The sequence below is a fragment of the Ovis aries genome, chromosome X (assembly GCF_016772045.2).
Source record: "Ovis aries strain OAR_USU_Benz2616 breed Rambouillet chromosome X, ARS-UI_Ramb_v3.0, whole genome shotgun sequence".
Lineage (NCBI taxonomy): Eukaryota > Metazoa > Chordata > Mammalia > Artiodactyla > Bovidae > Ovis > Ovis aries.
Window position 1 is genome coordinate 105,339,087 of NC_056080.1, and position 14,931 is coordinate 105,354,017.

Consider the following 14,931-nt stretch of genomic DNA (forward strand, 5'->3'; position numbering starts at 1 on the left):
GTTTCTAGTATTAGAAATGGGGCTTCTATATTTGGAGTCTGTCATGTTTTAATAGTGGCTTCTGCAGCTCTTTCAACATTATCATTGCCTTCACAAATTGCGTCATTTTGCCCCGTATGACCTCTGCAATAGATTACCGATAATCTGAATAGGCAGTTGAAAAGCCTCTAACAAATCAGCTTTCAAATCTCCACGAGATTTCAGTTCTCATAGAAACCAAAACCCTCCAATTTTTCTAAATTTTCTCTGTTGCATGACAGACATCAAATACACATTTAGCAACAGCAGAACCAAGGATTTCAACTCTAATGATGGCTATTAACTTATCTGCTTGTGCTAACTTAATACCAGATACAAACTTCATGATAAGTCACCATAGCAAAGAAAGCCTTAAATTGGCCACTTTGGTCTCTGGTAAATGACCTGTAAGTAAACATGAGAGCTGTCCTCAAAATGATTATCAGATAAATCAGACTGGCGCCCAGTGTTTTCTTCTATTATCATTGTAGAATCATGATTATCTATTTGATTAGGATCTGGTAAAACAATAGCAGAAAAAAAATCAAAAAGCATGAGAGTTCCAGAAAAACATCTCTTTTTGCTTTATTGACTATGCCAAAACCTTTGACTGTGTGGATCACAATAAACTGGAAAATTCTGAAAGAGATGGGAATACCAGACCACCTGACCTGCCTCTTGAGAAACCTGTATGCAGGTCATGAAGCAACAGTTAGAACTGGACATGGAACAACAGACTGGTTGTAAATAAGAAAAGGCTGTACATTGTCACCCTGCTTATTTAATTTGATCTCTGGTTCCTCTGCCTTTTCTAAAACCAGCTTGAACATCTGGAAGTTCACAGTTCACGTACTGCTGAAGCCTGGCTTGGAGAATTTTGAGCATTACTTTACTAGCATGTGAGATGAGTGCAATTGTGCGGCAGTTTGAGCATTCTTTGGCATTGCCTTTCTTTGGGATTGGAATGAAAACTGACCTTTTCCAGTCCTGTGGCCACTGCTGAGTCAGACATGAGGCGGACATGACTGAAGCGACTTAGCAGCAGCAGCAGTGGTATTAGTTTTCAGTCATATCTGACTCTTTGCAATCCCATGGACTGGAGCCCACCAGGCTCCTCTGAACATGGAATTCTCCAGGAAAGAATACTTGAGTGGGTTGCCATTTCCTTCTCCAGAGGATGTTCCCGGTCTAGGGATTGAACCTGGTTCTCTCACATTGCAGGCAGACTCTTTACTGACTGAGCCAGCAGGAAAGATCTAGGGGAAACTCTAGGCAGGGCCACAGAAACAATGGGACACAGAGTAGAAACTGATTTTCTTAGGGGAAACTCTAGGCAGGGCCTAAAAATCGATTTCTGCTCTGTGTCCCACTTTTTCTGTGTGGCCCAAGAGTATTTGTTTACAAAATATTTGCTTTTCCATCTCCATGTGACTTGCTTTCCTCCCCTTTGAAGTCTCAAACCAATACCTACAACATCCTCTTCTGTCTTTAGCTGAAGATGGCATTTAAGGTAATGGCTTTGACCATTTTGGCCAATTACTTAATTTTCCTGAGTCTCTCCCATGTATATATGGGTTTCTTAAACTTTTGTGTGTTTTTTTTTTCCCCCTGTTAACCTGTACCATTTAATTCTTGGACCAATCAAAAAATCTAGAAGGGTAGAGAAAAATTTCTTCCTCTACAATAGACTGCAGAGACAAAAAACAAAAAAGAACTCTTACCCTTTTATATACTTGTTGACCCATTAACATGTATATATAAATGTTAACCCATTACACACACATCAGTTGTATCTATCAGAGGAAAAATAAAATTTCTCATTCTCTTTCAAGCAAGGAGTTAAGTCTTAGAACTAAATCTCCACAGACAGGGAGAGAGGGTACCACTCTTGCTTGTTTACTGTTCAAACAAATGGCTCCTTGCATGCTCAGTCACTTTAGTCATGTCCCAACTTTTCAATCCTATGGACTGTAATCTGCCACGCTCCTCTGTCCATGGGATTCTCTCCAGGCAAGAATACTGGAGTGGGTTGCCACTCCCTTCTTCAGGGAATCTTCCTGATCCAGGGACTGAATCTGGTTCTCCTGAATTGCAGCCATATTCTTTGCCATCTGAGGTTCAGTTCAGTTCAGTCGCTCAGTCGTGGCTGACTCTTTGCAACCCCATGAATTGCAGGACGCTAGGCTTCCCTGTGCATCACTCAGTGAACTCCCTGGAGTTCACTCAGACTCACGTCCATAGAGTCAGTGATGCCATCCAGCCATCTTATCCTCTGTCGTCCTCTCCTCCTGCTGCCCCCAATCCCTCCCAGCATCAGAGTCTTTTCCAATGAGTCAACTCTTCACATGAAGTGGCCAAAGTACTGGAGTTTCAGCTTTAGCATCATTCCTTCCAAAGAAATCCCAGGGTTGATCTCCTTCAGAATGCACTGGTTGGATCTCCTTGCAGTCCAAGGGACTCTCAAGAGTCTCCTCCAACACCACAGTTCAGAAGCATCAATTCTTCGGCGCTCAGCCTTCTTCACAGCCCAACTCTCACATCCATACATGACCACTGGAAAAACCATAGCCTTGACTAGACAGACTTTTGTTGGCAAAGTAATGTCTCTGCTTTTGAATATGCTATCTAGGTTGGTCATAGCTTTTCTTCCAAGGAGTAAGCGTCTTTTAATTTCATGGCTGCAGTCACCATCTGCAGTGATTTTGGAGCCCTGCAAAATAAAGTCTGACACTGTTTCCACTGTTTCCCCATCTATTTCCCATGAAGTGATGGGACCAGATGCCATGATCTTCATTTTCTGAATGTTGAGTTTAAGCCAACTTTTTCACTCTCCTCTTTCACTTTCATCAGAGGCTTTTAGTTCCTCTTCACTCTCTGCCATAAGGGTGGTGTCATCTGCATGTCTGAGGTTATTGATATTTCTCCTGGCAGTCTTGATTCCAGCTTGTGCTTCTTCCAGACCACCGTTTCTCATGATGTACTCTGCATAGAAGTTAAATAAGCAGGGTGACAATATACAGCCTTGACGTACTCCTTTTCCTATTTGGAACCAGTCTGTTGTTCCATGTCCAGTTCTAACTGTTGCTTCCTGACCTGCATACAGATTTCTCAAGAGGCAGGTCAGGTGGTCTGGTATTCCCATTTCTTTCAGAATTTTCCACAGTTTATGGTGACCCACACAGTCAATGCTTTGGCATAGTCAATAAAGCAGAAATAGATGATTTTCTGGAACTCTCTTGCTTTTTCCACGATCCAGCAGATGTTGACAATTTGATCTCTGGTTCCTCTGCCTTTTCTAAAACCTGCTTGAACAGCAGGGAGTTCACGGTTCACGTATTGCTGAAGCCTGGCTTGGAGAATTTTGAGCATTACTTTACTACCGTGTGAGATGAGTGCAATTGTGCGGTAGTTTGAGCATTCTTTGGCATTGCCTTTCTTTGGGATTGGAATGAAAACTGAGCTCTTCCAGTCCTATGGCCACTGCTGAGTTTTCCAAATTTTGCTGGCATATTGCAACAAAAACAAGACCAGGAGCTGACTGTGGCTCAGATCATGAACTCCTTAATGCCACATTCAGACTTAAATTGAAGAATGTAGGGAAAACCACTCAGGTATGACCTCAATCAAATGCCTTGTGATTATACAGTGAAAGTGAGAAATAGATTTAAGGGACTAGATCTGATAGATATAGTTCCTGATGAACTATGGACTGAGGTTTGTGACACTGTATAGGAGACAGGGATCAAGACCATCCCCATGGAAAAGAAATGCAAAAAAGCAAAATGGCTGTCTGGGGAGGTCTTACAAATAGCTGTGAAAAGAGGAGAAGTGAAAAGCAAAGGAGAAAAGGAAAGATATAAGCATCTGAATGTATAGTTCCAAAGAATAGCAAGGAGATAATAAAGCCTTCCTCAGCGATCAATGCAAAGAAATAGAGGAAAACAACAGAATGGGAAAGACTAGAGATCTCTTTAAGAAAATTAGAGATACTAAGGGAACATTTCATGCAAAGATGGGCTCGATAAAGGACAGAAATGGTATGGACCTAACAGAAGCAGAAGATATTAAGAAGAGGTGGCAAGAATACACAGAGGAACTGTACAAAAAAGATCTTCACGACCAAGATAATCACAATGGTGTGATCACTCACCTAGAGCCAGATATCCTGGAATGTGAAGTCAAGTGGGCCTTAGAAAGCATCACTATGAACAAAGCTAGTGGAGGTGATGGAATTCCAGTTGAGCTATTTCAAATCCTGAAAGATGATGCTATGAAAGTGCTTCGCTCACTATTAGAGAAATGCAAATCAAAACCACAACGAGGTATCATCTCGCACCGTTCAGAATGGCTGCCATCAAAAAGTCTACAAACAATTGCTTGAGAGGGTGTGGAGAAAAGGAAACCTCTTACACTGTTAGTGAGAATGCAAACTGGTATAGCCACTATGGGGAAACATTGTGGAGATTCCTTAAAAAACTGGAAATAGAACTGCCATATGACCCAGCAATCCCACTGCTGGGTATGCACACTGAGGAAATCAGAATTGAAACAGACACATGTACCCCAATGCTCATTTAGCACTTTTTGCAACAGTTAGGATATGGAAGCAATGTAGGTGTCCACTAGCAGTTGAATGGATAAGGAAGTTGTGGTACATATACACAATAGGATATTACTCAGCTATAAAATAGAACACATTTGAGTCAGTTCTAAAGAGGTGGATGAAACTGGAGCCTATTATACACAGTGAAGTAAGTCAAAAAGAAATAACAGTACAGTATATTAACACATATATATGGAATTTAGAAAGATGTAATGATGATCCTATATGCAAGGCAGCAAAAGAGACAAAGATGTAAAGAGCAGACTTTTGAACTATGTGGGAGAAGGCAGGAGTGGGATGATTTGAGAGAATAGCATTGAAACATGTATATTACCATATGTAAAATAGATAACCAGCGCAAATTCAATGCATGAAGAAGGGCACTCACAGCTGGTGCTCTGGGACAGTCTGGAGGGATGGGGTGGGGAGGGAGGTTGGCAGGGAATGTTCAGGATGGGGGGACACATGCACCCATGGGTGATTCATGTCAGTGTATGGCAAAACCCACCACAATATTGTAAAGAAATTATACTCCAATTAACGTAAATTAATAAAAAAATAAAAGTCATTCATATCTTTAAAAAAAGATCAGGGTTGGAGTAGTAAGAGGGATTTCATGCTGGATTTGACAGATCTGGGCTAGAGCTGCTTAAATACTGCTGGTTTGTGTGATGTCAAGAATCTAGGGTAGGGCTCAGCCTGAAGATGGTTTGGGTCACACAGCCTAAGTTACAGTAAAGAAAAAGCAATTTGGGCCTAGAAACAAGAATGGTACAAGTTACAAGGAGACAGATTTATGTACAAAGGCCTTATTTTTTTATTGTTTTTTAATATATTTCAGTTTATATTGAAATTTTTTCTTTTTACCCAAGTTAGTGAAGTTGCTAAGTCGTGTCCGATTCTTTCGACCCCATGGACTGGAGCCTGCCAGGCTCCTCTGTCCATGGGATTATCCAGGCAAGAATACTGGAGTGGGTTGCCATTTCCTTCCCCAGGTTAGGAAAATATATCACAAGAAAAAGTAAATATTGAATTTAACAAAAACAAAACTTTTGAAAGAAAAACATAGCACCACCCCCTAGTGCATCTGGAAATAATATTGCAAATGGTCATTTCTGTGTCAGTTTACCATACTACAGGAACAGAGTTGTTAAAGGATAGTTATTCTCAACTGAGCCACTTATCTGCACTATAGTAAAGTACTTAAAATCATTGCTAAGATCAAGCCTTAAAACCGTTTCAAGTGGTTTTAAATGTTTTATAGCCATTTCTTTTTCTTTTTATAGCCACTTCTGTAAGAGGTGCTTTTCTTTCCCCAAATGTTCAAAGCTTAATTAGATGGTTGACAATACTTCCCCCCCACCATTGGATCTTCTGTTCAAAATAATATTAGTACTGGTAACATGGTTTATATCTTGTGTAATCTAGGAAATGTAGTCCAAGAAATGAGGTTTGTAAAAGGCAGACACTGTTTTCATGGTGGAAAGGGTACAGGGCACATACTATGACTTACTTCCCCTAGTAATATGAATGAAGTGCTCAGAGTTCCTTGATCTTCAGTAAACTGGGGTAAAGAGTAAGCATTATAATGGTGAGAAGGGTGTATACTTACAGGTGGACTACCCTGTTGAGGTGAGACAGGTCCTGGTGGAAGATTTTTCATACAAGGTGGCATCTGAGCAATAAGATGTCTATGCAGAAGGTGGTAGAATAGAAGTCACTGACGTATCTGAAACTTGCCTATGAATCAAGTGAAAAGTACCTGTGGCCTGGGAATGATGTGGCCTTAGATGACATACTGATGGCAGAGGAGGTAGTGTGGTATAGAATATCACTGTGATGGCACAGTGTGATGAGAGTTCAATACCACTGGTTGACTCTGTTTGTTATTCAGGATGATGGTGAGCAGTTGCAGAGACAGGAGGTAGTGTTTCTCAGGTACCTGAATTTGTATCAATCTGAATAGGAACAGTTATTAAATCACTTTGTTTTCTTGTTGGGACAAAAAGACTTTTTGAGTCCGATTCTTCACTCATTGAAAGATGTAGAGATGAAGCCACAGACAATTCTGCTGTAGGAGCATGAATATCTTGTGGCTGATTATGTGGCTTGGGCAACTCCTTTGCAAAGAAGGTGGTAGTATCATAAAGTATTGCTTTGGTATAATATGGTTCATATGATGTTTATCTGGCAGCTTTTTAAGATAATCATAGATTTTAGTTGGTGGTGGGACAAAATGCTGAATGAACATTTTCAAGTTAAGTATGGGGAACAGAATTTCCAGCTCTCATGTGGCGGAAGTTGATATGAACCTCTAAGTCTTTCTGAGACAAATAGGATCTCTTGCATCCTTGAACAGCGCTACACACAAAGAGAGAACCTTGACTATGCTTCTGAATTTGCTGCACAGAATTACCACAGGCTGGGCACATCATATCCCCTTCTTTTCCATGTAAAATAGCACAAGCGTAGCAAAAAGCATGCTTGCACGGAATCATCCACCCATAGATTCTAATCAGTAATTTGCATTTGTCACAGAAATGTATTATGGTTTCATCCTTTTTACCTAGAATATTTATTTTAAAGTCCCAAAAAGGATTTTCAACAGATTCTTGCTCATTTTGAAAAGCTTCGCCCCCAGTGGAATCATACTAGTTCTCCTCAAAGGAAAGATAGCGTCCTTCTGCGTTCTCCATGACTTCGCTCACAAAGCACAAGAGGAGCAGAAGTCAACCTTATTGGCCCAGGGAGTGCATGCGCTGTACTTTCCTGAACGCAGGAATTAAAAGTACCTCCAGGTCACCCTATTTTTGACCCTTTGTTACCTACTCCTGTTCCACTGAGAAAGTCAGGCAGAAGGAGAGAATGAATATTTGAAGTGTTTCAGTTCTGAGGTTGCTTAGGCAACCCACTCCAGTACTCTTGCCTGGAAACTACTATGGACGGAGGAGCCTGGTGGGCTGCAGTCCATGGCGTCGCGAAGAGTTTGGACACCAGCGAGCGACTTGACTTTCACTTTTCATCTTCATGCATTGGAGAAGGAAATGGCAACCCACTCCAGTGTTCTTGCCTGGAGAATCCCAGGGAAGGGGGAGCCTGGTGGGCTGCTGTCTGTGGGGTCGCACAGAGTCGGACACGACTGACATGACTCAGCAGCAGCAGCAGCAGGCTTCTCTTGTTATGCTTTGGGGGAGGGGTGTGGAGCGGTGCAGGGGAACCAGCCTTTAACTGGAAAAAGAGACTAATCTGGAATGGGGAAAAAGGAAAGCATGCATGTACATGACGGCATGCGCAAGCGCAGTGGTACCTGAAGGTAGAAGCCTAGATGCTATAGATTTAGCATCTCAAACTTTTCTGACAGTGTAACCCATGATGGGAGTGAAGAGTAAACTTACAACTGTGAGAGTAAGAGGGGCAGAGTTCTAAGTACTTTTGAAAGTAAGATATTTCTTTGAATAGTTGTACTTTAAAATTATAAGAATACTATATGAATATAGATTTCTTTTTAAGAATGTTTGTTTTAATGAAAATACTGCTTTTGATTACTTAATTAAGTCACTTGAATCTTTCCCTGCCCCTAAAGTCTTTGAGTAATAGTGAAGTCCCAGGAATTTTTCCCAGGAAATGTGCCAAATCTTGTCACACACTGCTGAATCTCCCCGCACTATTGGTACACTAGTTTGTGATGCACAATATAGAGTGGTTCCTTTACTGAATACAAGGTCATCCAGTAGGACTTGGAAATCCTTTTTATACAGAATACTTTATAATGGTATTTGTATATAAGAGCATTTATTTATACATGAAAGTTCAAAGTTAAAAGCGCTGATGAATTAGGGACGTGATTCGTAACATTATAAAATGCCTTCCCAATATGCCTCCATTTCTCATTTTGTGTCTTTAAATATTATATTCTGTCGGTATATTTGTATGTTTAAAATCAGTAGTGATGACTACTCGAAGATGGACACGAAACATGTTAGAAATGATCATATTTGTTTGTGGAAAGATACAGCTGGTTATACAGAAATGTCATTTGTACCCTCCTTTTGGGAACCTAGTCTGCTGTAAAGTGAGGCTCACCCTTCTGTGAGAGCTTAATTTCATACTGTACAGAGTAAGTGTTTTCATTCTTATTTACAAAACAACTTTGCAAAGGGAGTGATGAACTAACATGACCAAATATGCCAAATTGCTACCTAGGCTTTTGATTTCTTTGGCCTTCTGCCAAATAGCTAATATATAAGCAAATATATGTGTGCAAGGGGACCTTGTGACTCAGTGCACACCCTTCTTTTTGCAAATTACCTGAAGTGGTTTTCAAACCTTTTTCTAAATTCAGAAGGCTGCAGCTGCTCTGAGTGAAGTCGGAGTTGGGGAGTCCCGAGTCTTTCCTCCTTAACACTCCCGCACCTCTGGCGTCCTTTTGCCCTCTCCTGTAGTCATCTTTTAGGCAGTTCAATGAAGCACAGTTTGACTACCACTTCTCAAATACATATTTTCTCAACTGATGTATAAAATGTTTATAACCATGTCATATATCCAAGAGAATAATAGATGAGCACCATATATCTACCAGCTAGCTTAAGAAATAGAGCATTGTCAGTGCACCTGAAAACTGCTGTACCCTCATGATAGGAAGGAACTGTACCGAATTGTGTGTTCACTGTCCTCTTGTTCTTTTCAGTTTTAAAAATCACGTACATATGTATGTGTGTGTATATATATATTTATAAAAATATTGTTTATATTTGTATGTTTTTCACTTCATAGGGATGGAATAATACTGTGACTTTCTTTATTCCATTAACAGTATATTTCTGAGATACTTTTATGTCATTGCATGTATTTTATTCATTTTCAGTATTCCAGTGTATGCATATTTTATAATTTAAATTTTTCCTATTGATGAATAAGTGGTTTGTTCTCAGGTTTTGGTGTTATAAATGCTGCTGTGAAACATTTTTCTTCTTTATTTACATTTATTTTTAATTAGGGGATAATTGCTTTGCAATATTGTGTTGGTTTCTGACATGTATCAACATGAGGCAGCCATAGGTATACCTATGTCTCCTTCCTCTTGAATCTCCCTCCCTGAAACATTCTTGTAGATGTTTCTTGTACATGTTCAAGAATTTTTCTAGGGTATGTGTATAGCAGAGGAAGTTACTTGATGATAGAGAATAAGCATATTCAGCTTTTCCAAAGATCAATGTCAGCAGAGTGTAAAAGTTTTGTTACTCCTCATCTTCACCAACATTTATTAACAGACTTTTAATTTATTATAAATTTTGTTGTAAAATTCATATCATTATGTTTTTATTTTGTGTTTCTCTGCTTAAAATTGGTTTGCAGCTTTTCTTGTCCCCCCCTGCCCCCGCAGCTAAAGACTTTTATTGGGAAAAGGAAGTTGACTAAAAAGTGGGCTCCAACATCCTCACTGCCTGACACAGCCAGAGCCTCCTCCACAAAGTCCAGGAAAGAAGGGACCACCCTCAGTAGGCTCAGATGTAGAGGTCAAAGTCAGTCTGTTTGGATTTCTAGAACTGTTGACCAGGAAGATCCAGCTTCCAGCAATAAACCCCATCCTGAAGGTAGCCTTCATGAGGGGAACTGGGCTTCCTAGCCCCCTTGTTGCTCCCTTTGCCTTCCCCCCAAGTTCCCAGATACCTCAGTGCCCAGCCACTGTCTCTCTCGGCAGCATAAGCTCCAGAGTGCCCTCCAGGAGGGCTTGGGTGCTCACTGGAGTCTGGCCAAGCTGTCGTCGCCCTCTGAGTCTGACAGAGGCTGCTGATCAGATGGCTGCTCTCTGATTTTCACCCAATCAGTGTTGTCCTGCCAACTGTCTCAGATCTGAGCATCCCAGTTCAGGAAATAGTTACCATCAGCCTCAAAGTGACCTTCCTCTATCTCCTCCTGCAGCTTGAAGAGTATAATCCACACACCTCCATCACTGGAGAGTGTGGCTGCTTCCTGACCTCCCACATCCTCTGAGGCCAACACGTCATATTTGCTGGACCCTTCATCATCATTCTTCTCCTTCTCATCGCTGTCCAAAGAGTGTTTGCCTTCAAAGCGGCTCCCAGGGCCTCCTACCCCAGCCACAGGGTCCACTAATTTTTTCTTGGGGACACTGATATCATCCTCATCATCCTCATCTCTCACACCTTGGAAGGTAACTTTCCTCTTTGGCATGACTGGACAGAAGGACTGTCCCCAAACTAAGGATCTGGAAAAGGTGAGGGAAGAGAGAGAGAGAGAGAGGTTTTCTCTAGGGCTGCATCCAGGCCACCTACCCACCACCTGCTTTTTATGTTTTATAAGTGAAAGAAAGTGAAAATCGCTCAGTCATGTCTGACTGTTAGCAACTTCATGGACTGTACAGTCCATAGAATTCTCCACGCCAAAATACTGGAGTGAGTAGCCTTTCCCTTCTCCAGGAGATCTTCCCAACCCAGGGATCGAACCCAAGTCTCCTGTATTGCAGGCAGATTCTGTACCCGCTGAGCCACAAGGGAAGCCCGTGTATTATAAGCCACTTAGAATTCTTCTTTGGTCAAAAACCTGTTCATATCATTGGACCATTTTTCTATTGCACAATTTGTGTTTTCCCTTACAGGGATTGTTTACATCTTTCTGATACTAATTCTTTGCCAGTTACATGACTCAATAATTTTGTCTCCTCTAAGTTTATAAGTTTCCTTTTAATTACTTTGTGGTGTCTTGTGATACACAAGTTCTCAATTTCGATGCTTCAGACTTATCAGTTTTTTCTTTATGATAGGCATGTTACTGATATATTTAGAATGTTTTCTCTAACCTGAGATCCTAAAAAATATTTTCCCTTAAATTTTTTTTAAACTTTCACCTTTCAAATGAAGTCTTCTTTCATTGATCTGCAACTGATTTTGTATGGTGTGATGTAGGGATTCAATTTTACTTTTTAATCCATATAAATAGCCCAGAACCATTTATAAAATAGCCCATTATTTCCCTTCTGATCTTTAGTGGCTAACTCTGTCATATATCTGGTTTTCATATATGCAAAGTTTTATATTTCTGGATTCTCCATTCCATTGGTCTATTTTCTTATCCTAATTACTGTCACTTTATAAGCTTTTAAGATTTTGGAGAGGGGAGCAAATCTCAGCTTTTCAGGATCATTTTGTCTATTCTTGGCCATTTGCTCTGTGAAGATATTTTAGATTGGTTGGATATTGGAGAGAGGGATGAAGGAGTTATTAAGGAAAAGAAAGGGAGAGAAGGTTTACAAATAAACATTTGCTCATGCTACAGTTATTCTAAAGTTATTCTACAAGTCACCTCTGCTTTTGAAGTCAGATATTTTCAAAGATCAGAAAATCTGCCTGCCTATATTTATTGGCATCACTGTAAATGCTCTGAGATGCACAGGGATAATGTCGTTTTTATTTCTTCTAAGATTTATTTCTTTGGTATCTCACTGTTTCATGGGATGCATTGTGATAAACATGGCCTCTGCTGTCAGGCATACTTCTGTTTAAATTCCTGCTCTGCTTCTTACTACCTATGTGACCTTAGGAATAATACTTAATCATTCTGAGACTTATTGTCTTTTTGGTTTGTGAGTGGTGGTGGTAGAGATTATGATGAGGATAATAATAAAATAACTATTATTAACCTACTGTGTTTTATATTGTTGCTATAACAAATTACCAAAAACTTAGTGCCTCAAAACAACATAAATTTAATATCTTATGGTTCTGTAGGTCAGAAGTCTGACAAGGCTCTTCCTGGACTAAAGTTTTCTGAAGGATTCCTTTCTGGAAGATTTGGAGGGATTCCATTTCCTGCTTACTCAGATTATTGGTAGAATTCAGCTCCTTTCAGTTCCTTGTTGGCTGTCAGCTGACAGACAATCCCAGCTTGTGGAGGTCACCTGCATTTCTAGGATTTCAGCCTGCTTCCTGCATCTTCAGAGCCAACAGTGGTGGATGTGAGTCCTTACCTTTCGAATCTTTCTTGCCTCTTTTTCCATTACAGAGATACAAAAGAGGAGCACAGGAAAAAGACCATGTAATTATGGAGGCAGAGAGTGGAGTGATGCTGCCAAGAAAAGCCAAGAATTGCAGGCCACCACCAGACACTAGGAAGAGGAAAGGAAAGGTTCTTCCCTAGAGCTTTCAGAAAGAGTATGGTCCTGCTAACACCTTGATTTTGCACATCTAGCCTCTAGAACTGTGAGAGTATACATTTCTTTTGTTGTGAGCCACCTAGTTTGTGGAATTTTGTTATGGTAGCCCAGGAAACTAATATAACCACTTACCATGCTTTCTCAAATTTGTTTTTCTTTGAAGTAGCATATGAAAAATGCTCTTGTTAATTTCCAGTGTATAAGACACCTGCATTCGAACATATGTCCTAAGGTACAGGCAGTACCCTAAGAAAGATTTGTTTGGCATAGCCCCTAATAGTAGAATGAAGATCAATGAGTTAAAGTTCTAAGGAAACTGATTTTTAGTTCAATATATAAAATAGTTTTCTAACAATTACAATAGCACATGGCCGTAAGAGCTACTCACATCGTTAGACCCCAAACTTTTGGTTGAGGTCTTGGAACTAGTTTTTCACGAATGTTTTGGATAAAAAATTAATTTTAAATGGAATTAGATGGGAATAGAAGGATTGGGAGTTTGAGATTAGCAGATGCAAACTATCACATAGGATGGAAAACAATAAGGTCTTACTGTATAGCACAGGGAACTATGTTCAATATCCTGTGATAAACTATATTGGAAGAAAATATGAATTAAAGATTTTAAAATTTAAAAATAAAAACTAAAAAAAGCTGTACTTCCATAAAATTTTTAAAAAATAAAGAGAATTAGGTATTCTCATGGTAAACAAATTTTTTTTCCATTTTAACATAAAAATCTGAACTATTGCTTGCTTACATAGATGTATATAAGAAAAATGCAGAATGCTCTTACCAACATTTTTTGTGTGTAGTACAAACAGTTGGTTGATCTGGAACAGAACTCAGTTAAGGCTATATCCTGATCAATTGGTAGAATTTTTTTTAAAGCAGTAAGTCATCCCTTTATTGAGTGTTCCCTGTGTGGTAGAAGAGCTTTAGATAATGTCATCACTGCCCTAGTTGATTTTATACTCTGGCTGAGTTGTGTAGTAGATGTTTGCTGGGTGCTTTTACAGGATACATTCTTTTCCTAACAATACTCAAATTTTCCTTGTTATATCCACCCCTATCCTTCAAAGACTATGTGTTTCAGGTTACCTAATCAGGGTGAGTTTTACTTCTCTTGTTTGGAATGCTGCTAAGATGTCTGTGTCCCTCTGGAGATTAATAAGAAATATATAGTCTTAATCATGGCTGGCAACTGTATGATTGCCAAGAGAAGAACCAGTTTTTGGATAAAGCTGACACTGAGGATGTCAGAGCAGAAAGATGTAAGGAAATTGAGTCCTTGAAACATCATTGAAGTATTGGGTCAGCCAATATCTGGATGATCCAATTAAGTGAGAAAATAAATCCACTTTTTGTTTAAGCCAGTTTGCATTGGGTTTTCTGTTTATTCCAGCATAAAATCTTATCTAATATGTTCATAAATCAATTGAAGAACAATAAATGACAATATATAAAATACATAGTCCAGTGCTAGATATACTAAACCACTAGCAGCATCAGCACCATTCCAGGGAACTTGATAGAAATGCAAATTTTCAGGCCTCAAACTTTCTGACTCAAACTATGCAGGTGAGGCTCAGGAATCTTAGTTTTAACAAGCCCTACAGGGGATTCTGAGGTATGCTAGGGTTTGAAAACCACTACCCCAGAAGTTTGGGAAAGGAAGACTTCACGGAGAGGGTGAGACAGGCTAAATATAGCAGCAAGATAGACTTTAGAAAAGAAGACGTGTGAACCAGAATGAATAAAGGCACAGAGGTAGGAATGAATGTTATTGAGCATTATCTGGCTAATTGTGACTTTAATAAAATAGTGAAGGGTTAAAATTCCCTGGGAAGTAGGGTAGTAGAGAGGTGGTGGCTGACATTGTTTTTATTTTTTGTCCTGTTACTCTCATTTTATCTGAACTCATTAAAAAGTCCTGAGCAATAAAATGAAATGTTGCTACTCTCCATTGCAGGCAATATATGTTGAGATCAATCTGACTAGACTATAGCCATAAAAATTAAGAGCATCATGTCACAACATGAGGATGGTCTAGTCCTACTTGTATTGGTGTCAGGTAGATAGAGGAGCCTCCTTCCTGTATTTCAAAATTTTGTTTGAAGGGAATTACTTTTATCTT

General features: G+C 39.7%; 2 pseudogenes; both read right to left on the reverse strand.

The window, feature by feature from the left end:
* Positions 1–390: 390 nt before the first annotated feature.
* LOC105605592 (E3 ubiquitin-protein ligase Hakai-like) lies at positions 391–9,067 on the reverse strand (annotated as a pseudogene).
* Positions 9,068–10,161: 1,094 nt separating this feature from the next.
* LOC114111668 (CD2 antigen cytoplasmic tail-binding protein 2-like) lies at positions 10,162–10,816 on the reverse strand (annotated as a pseudogene).
* Positions 10,817–14,931: the final 4,115 nt, after the last annotated feature.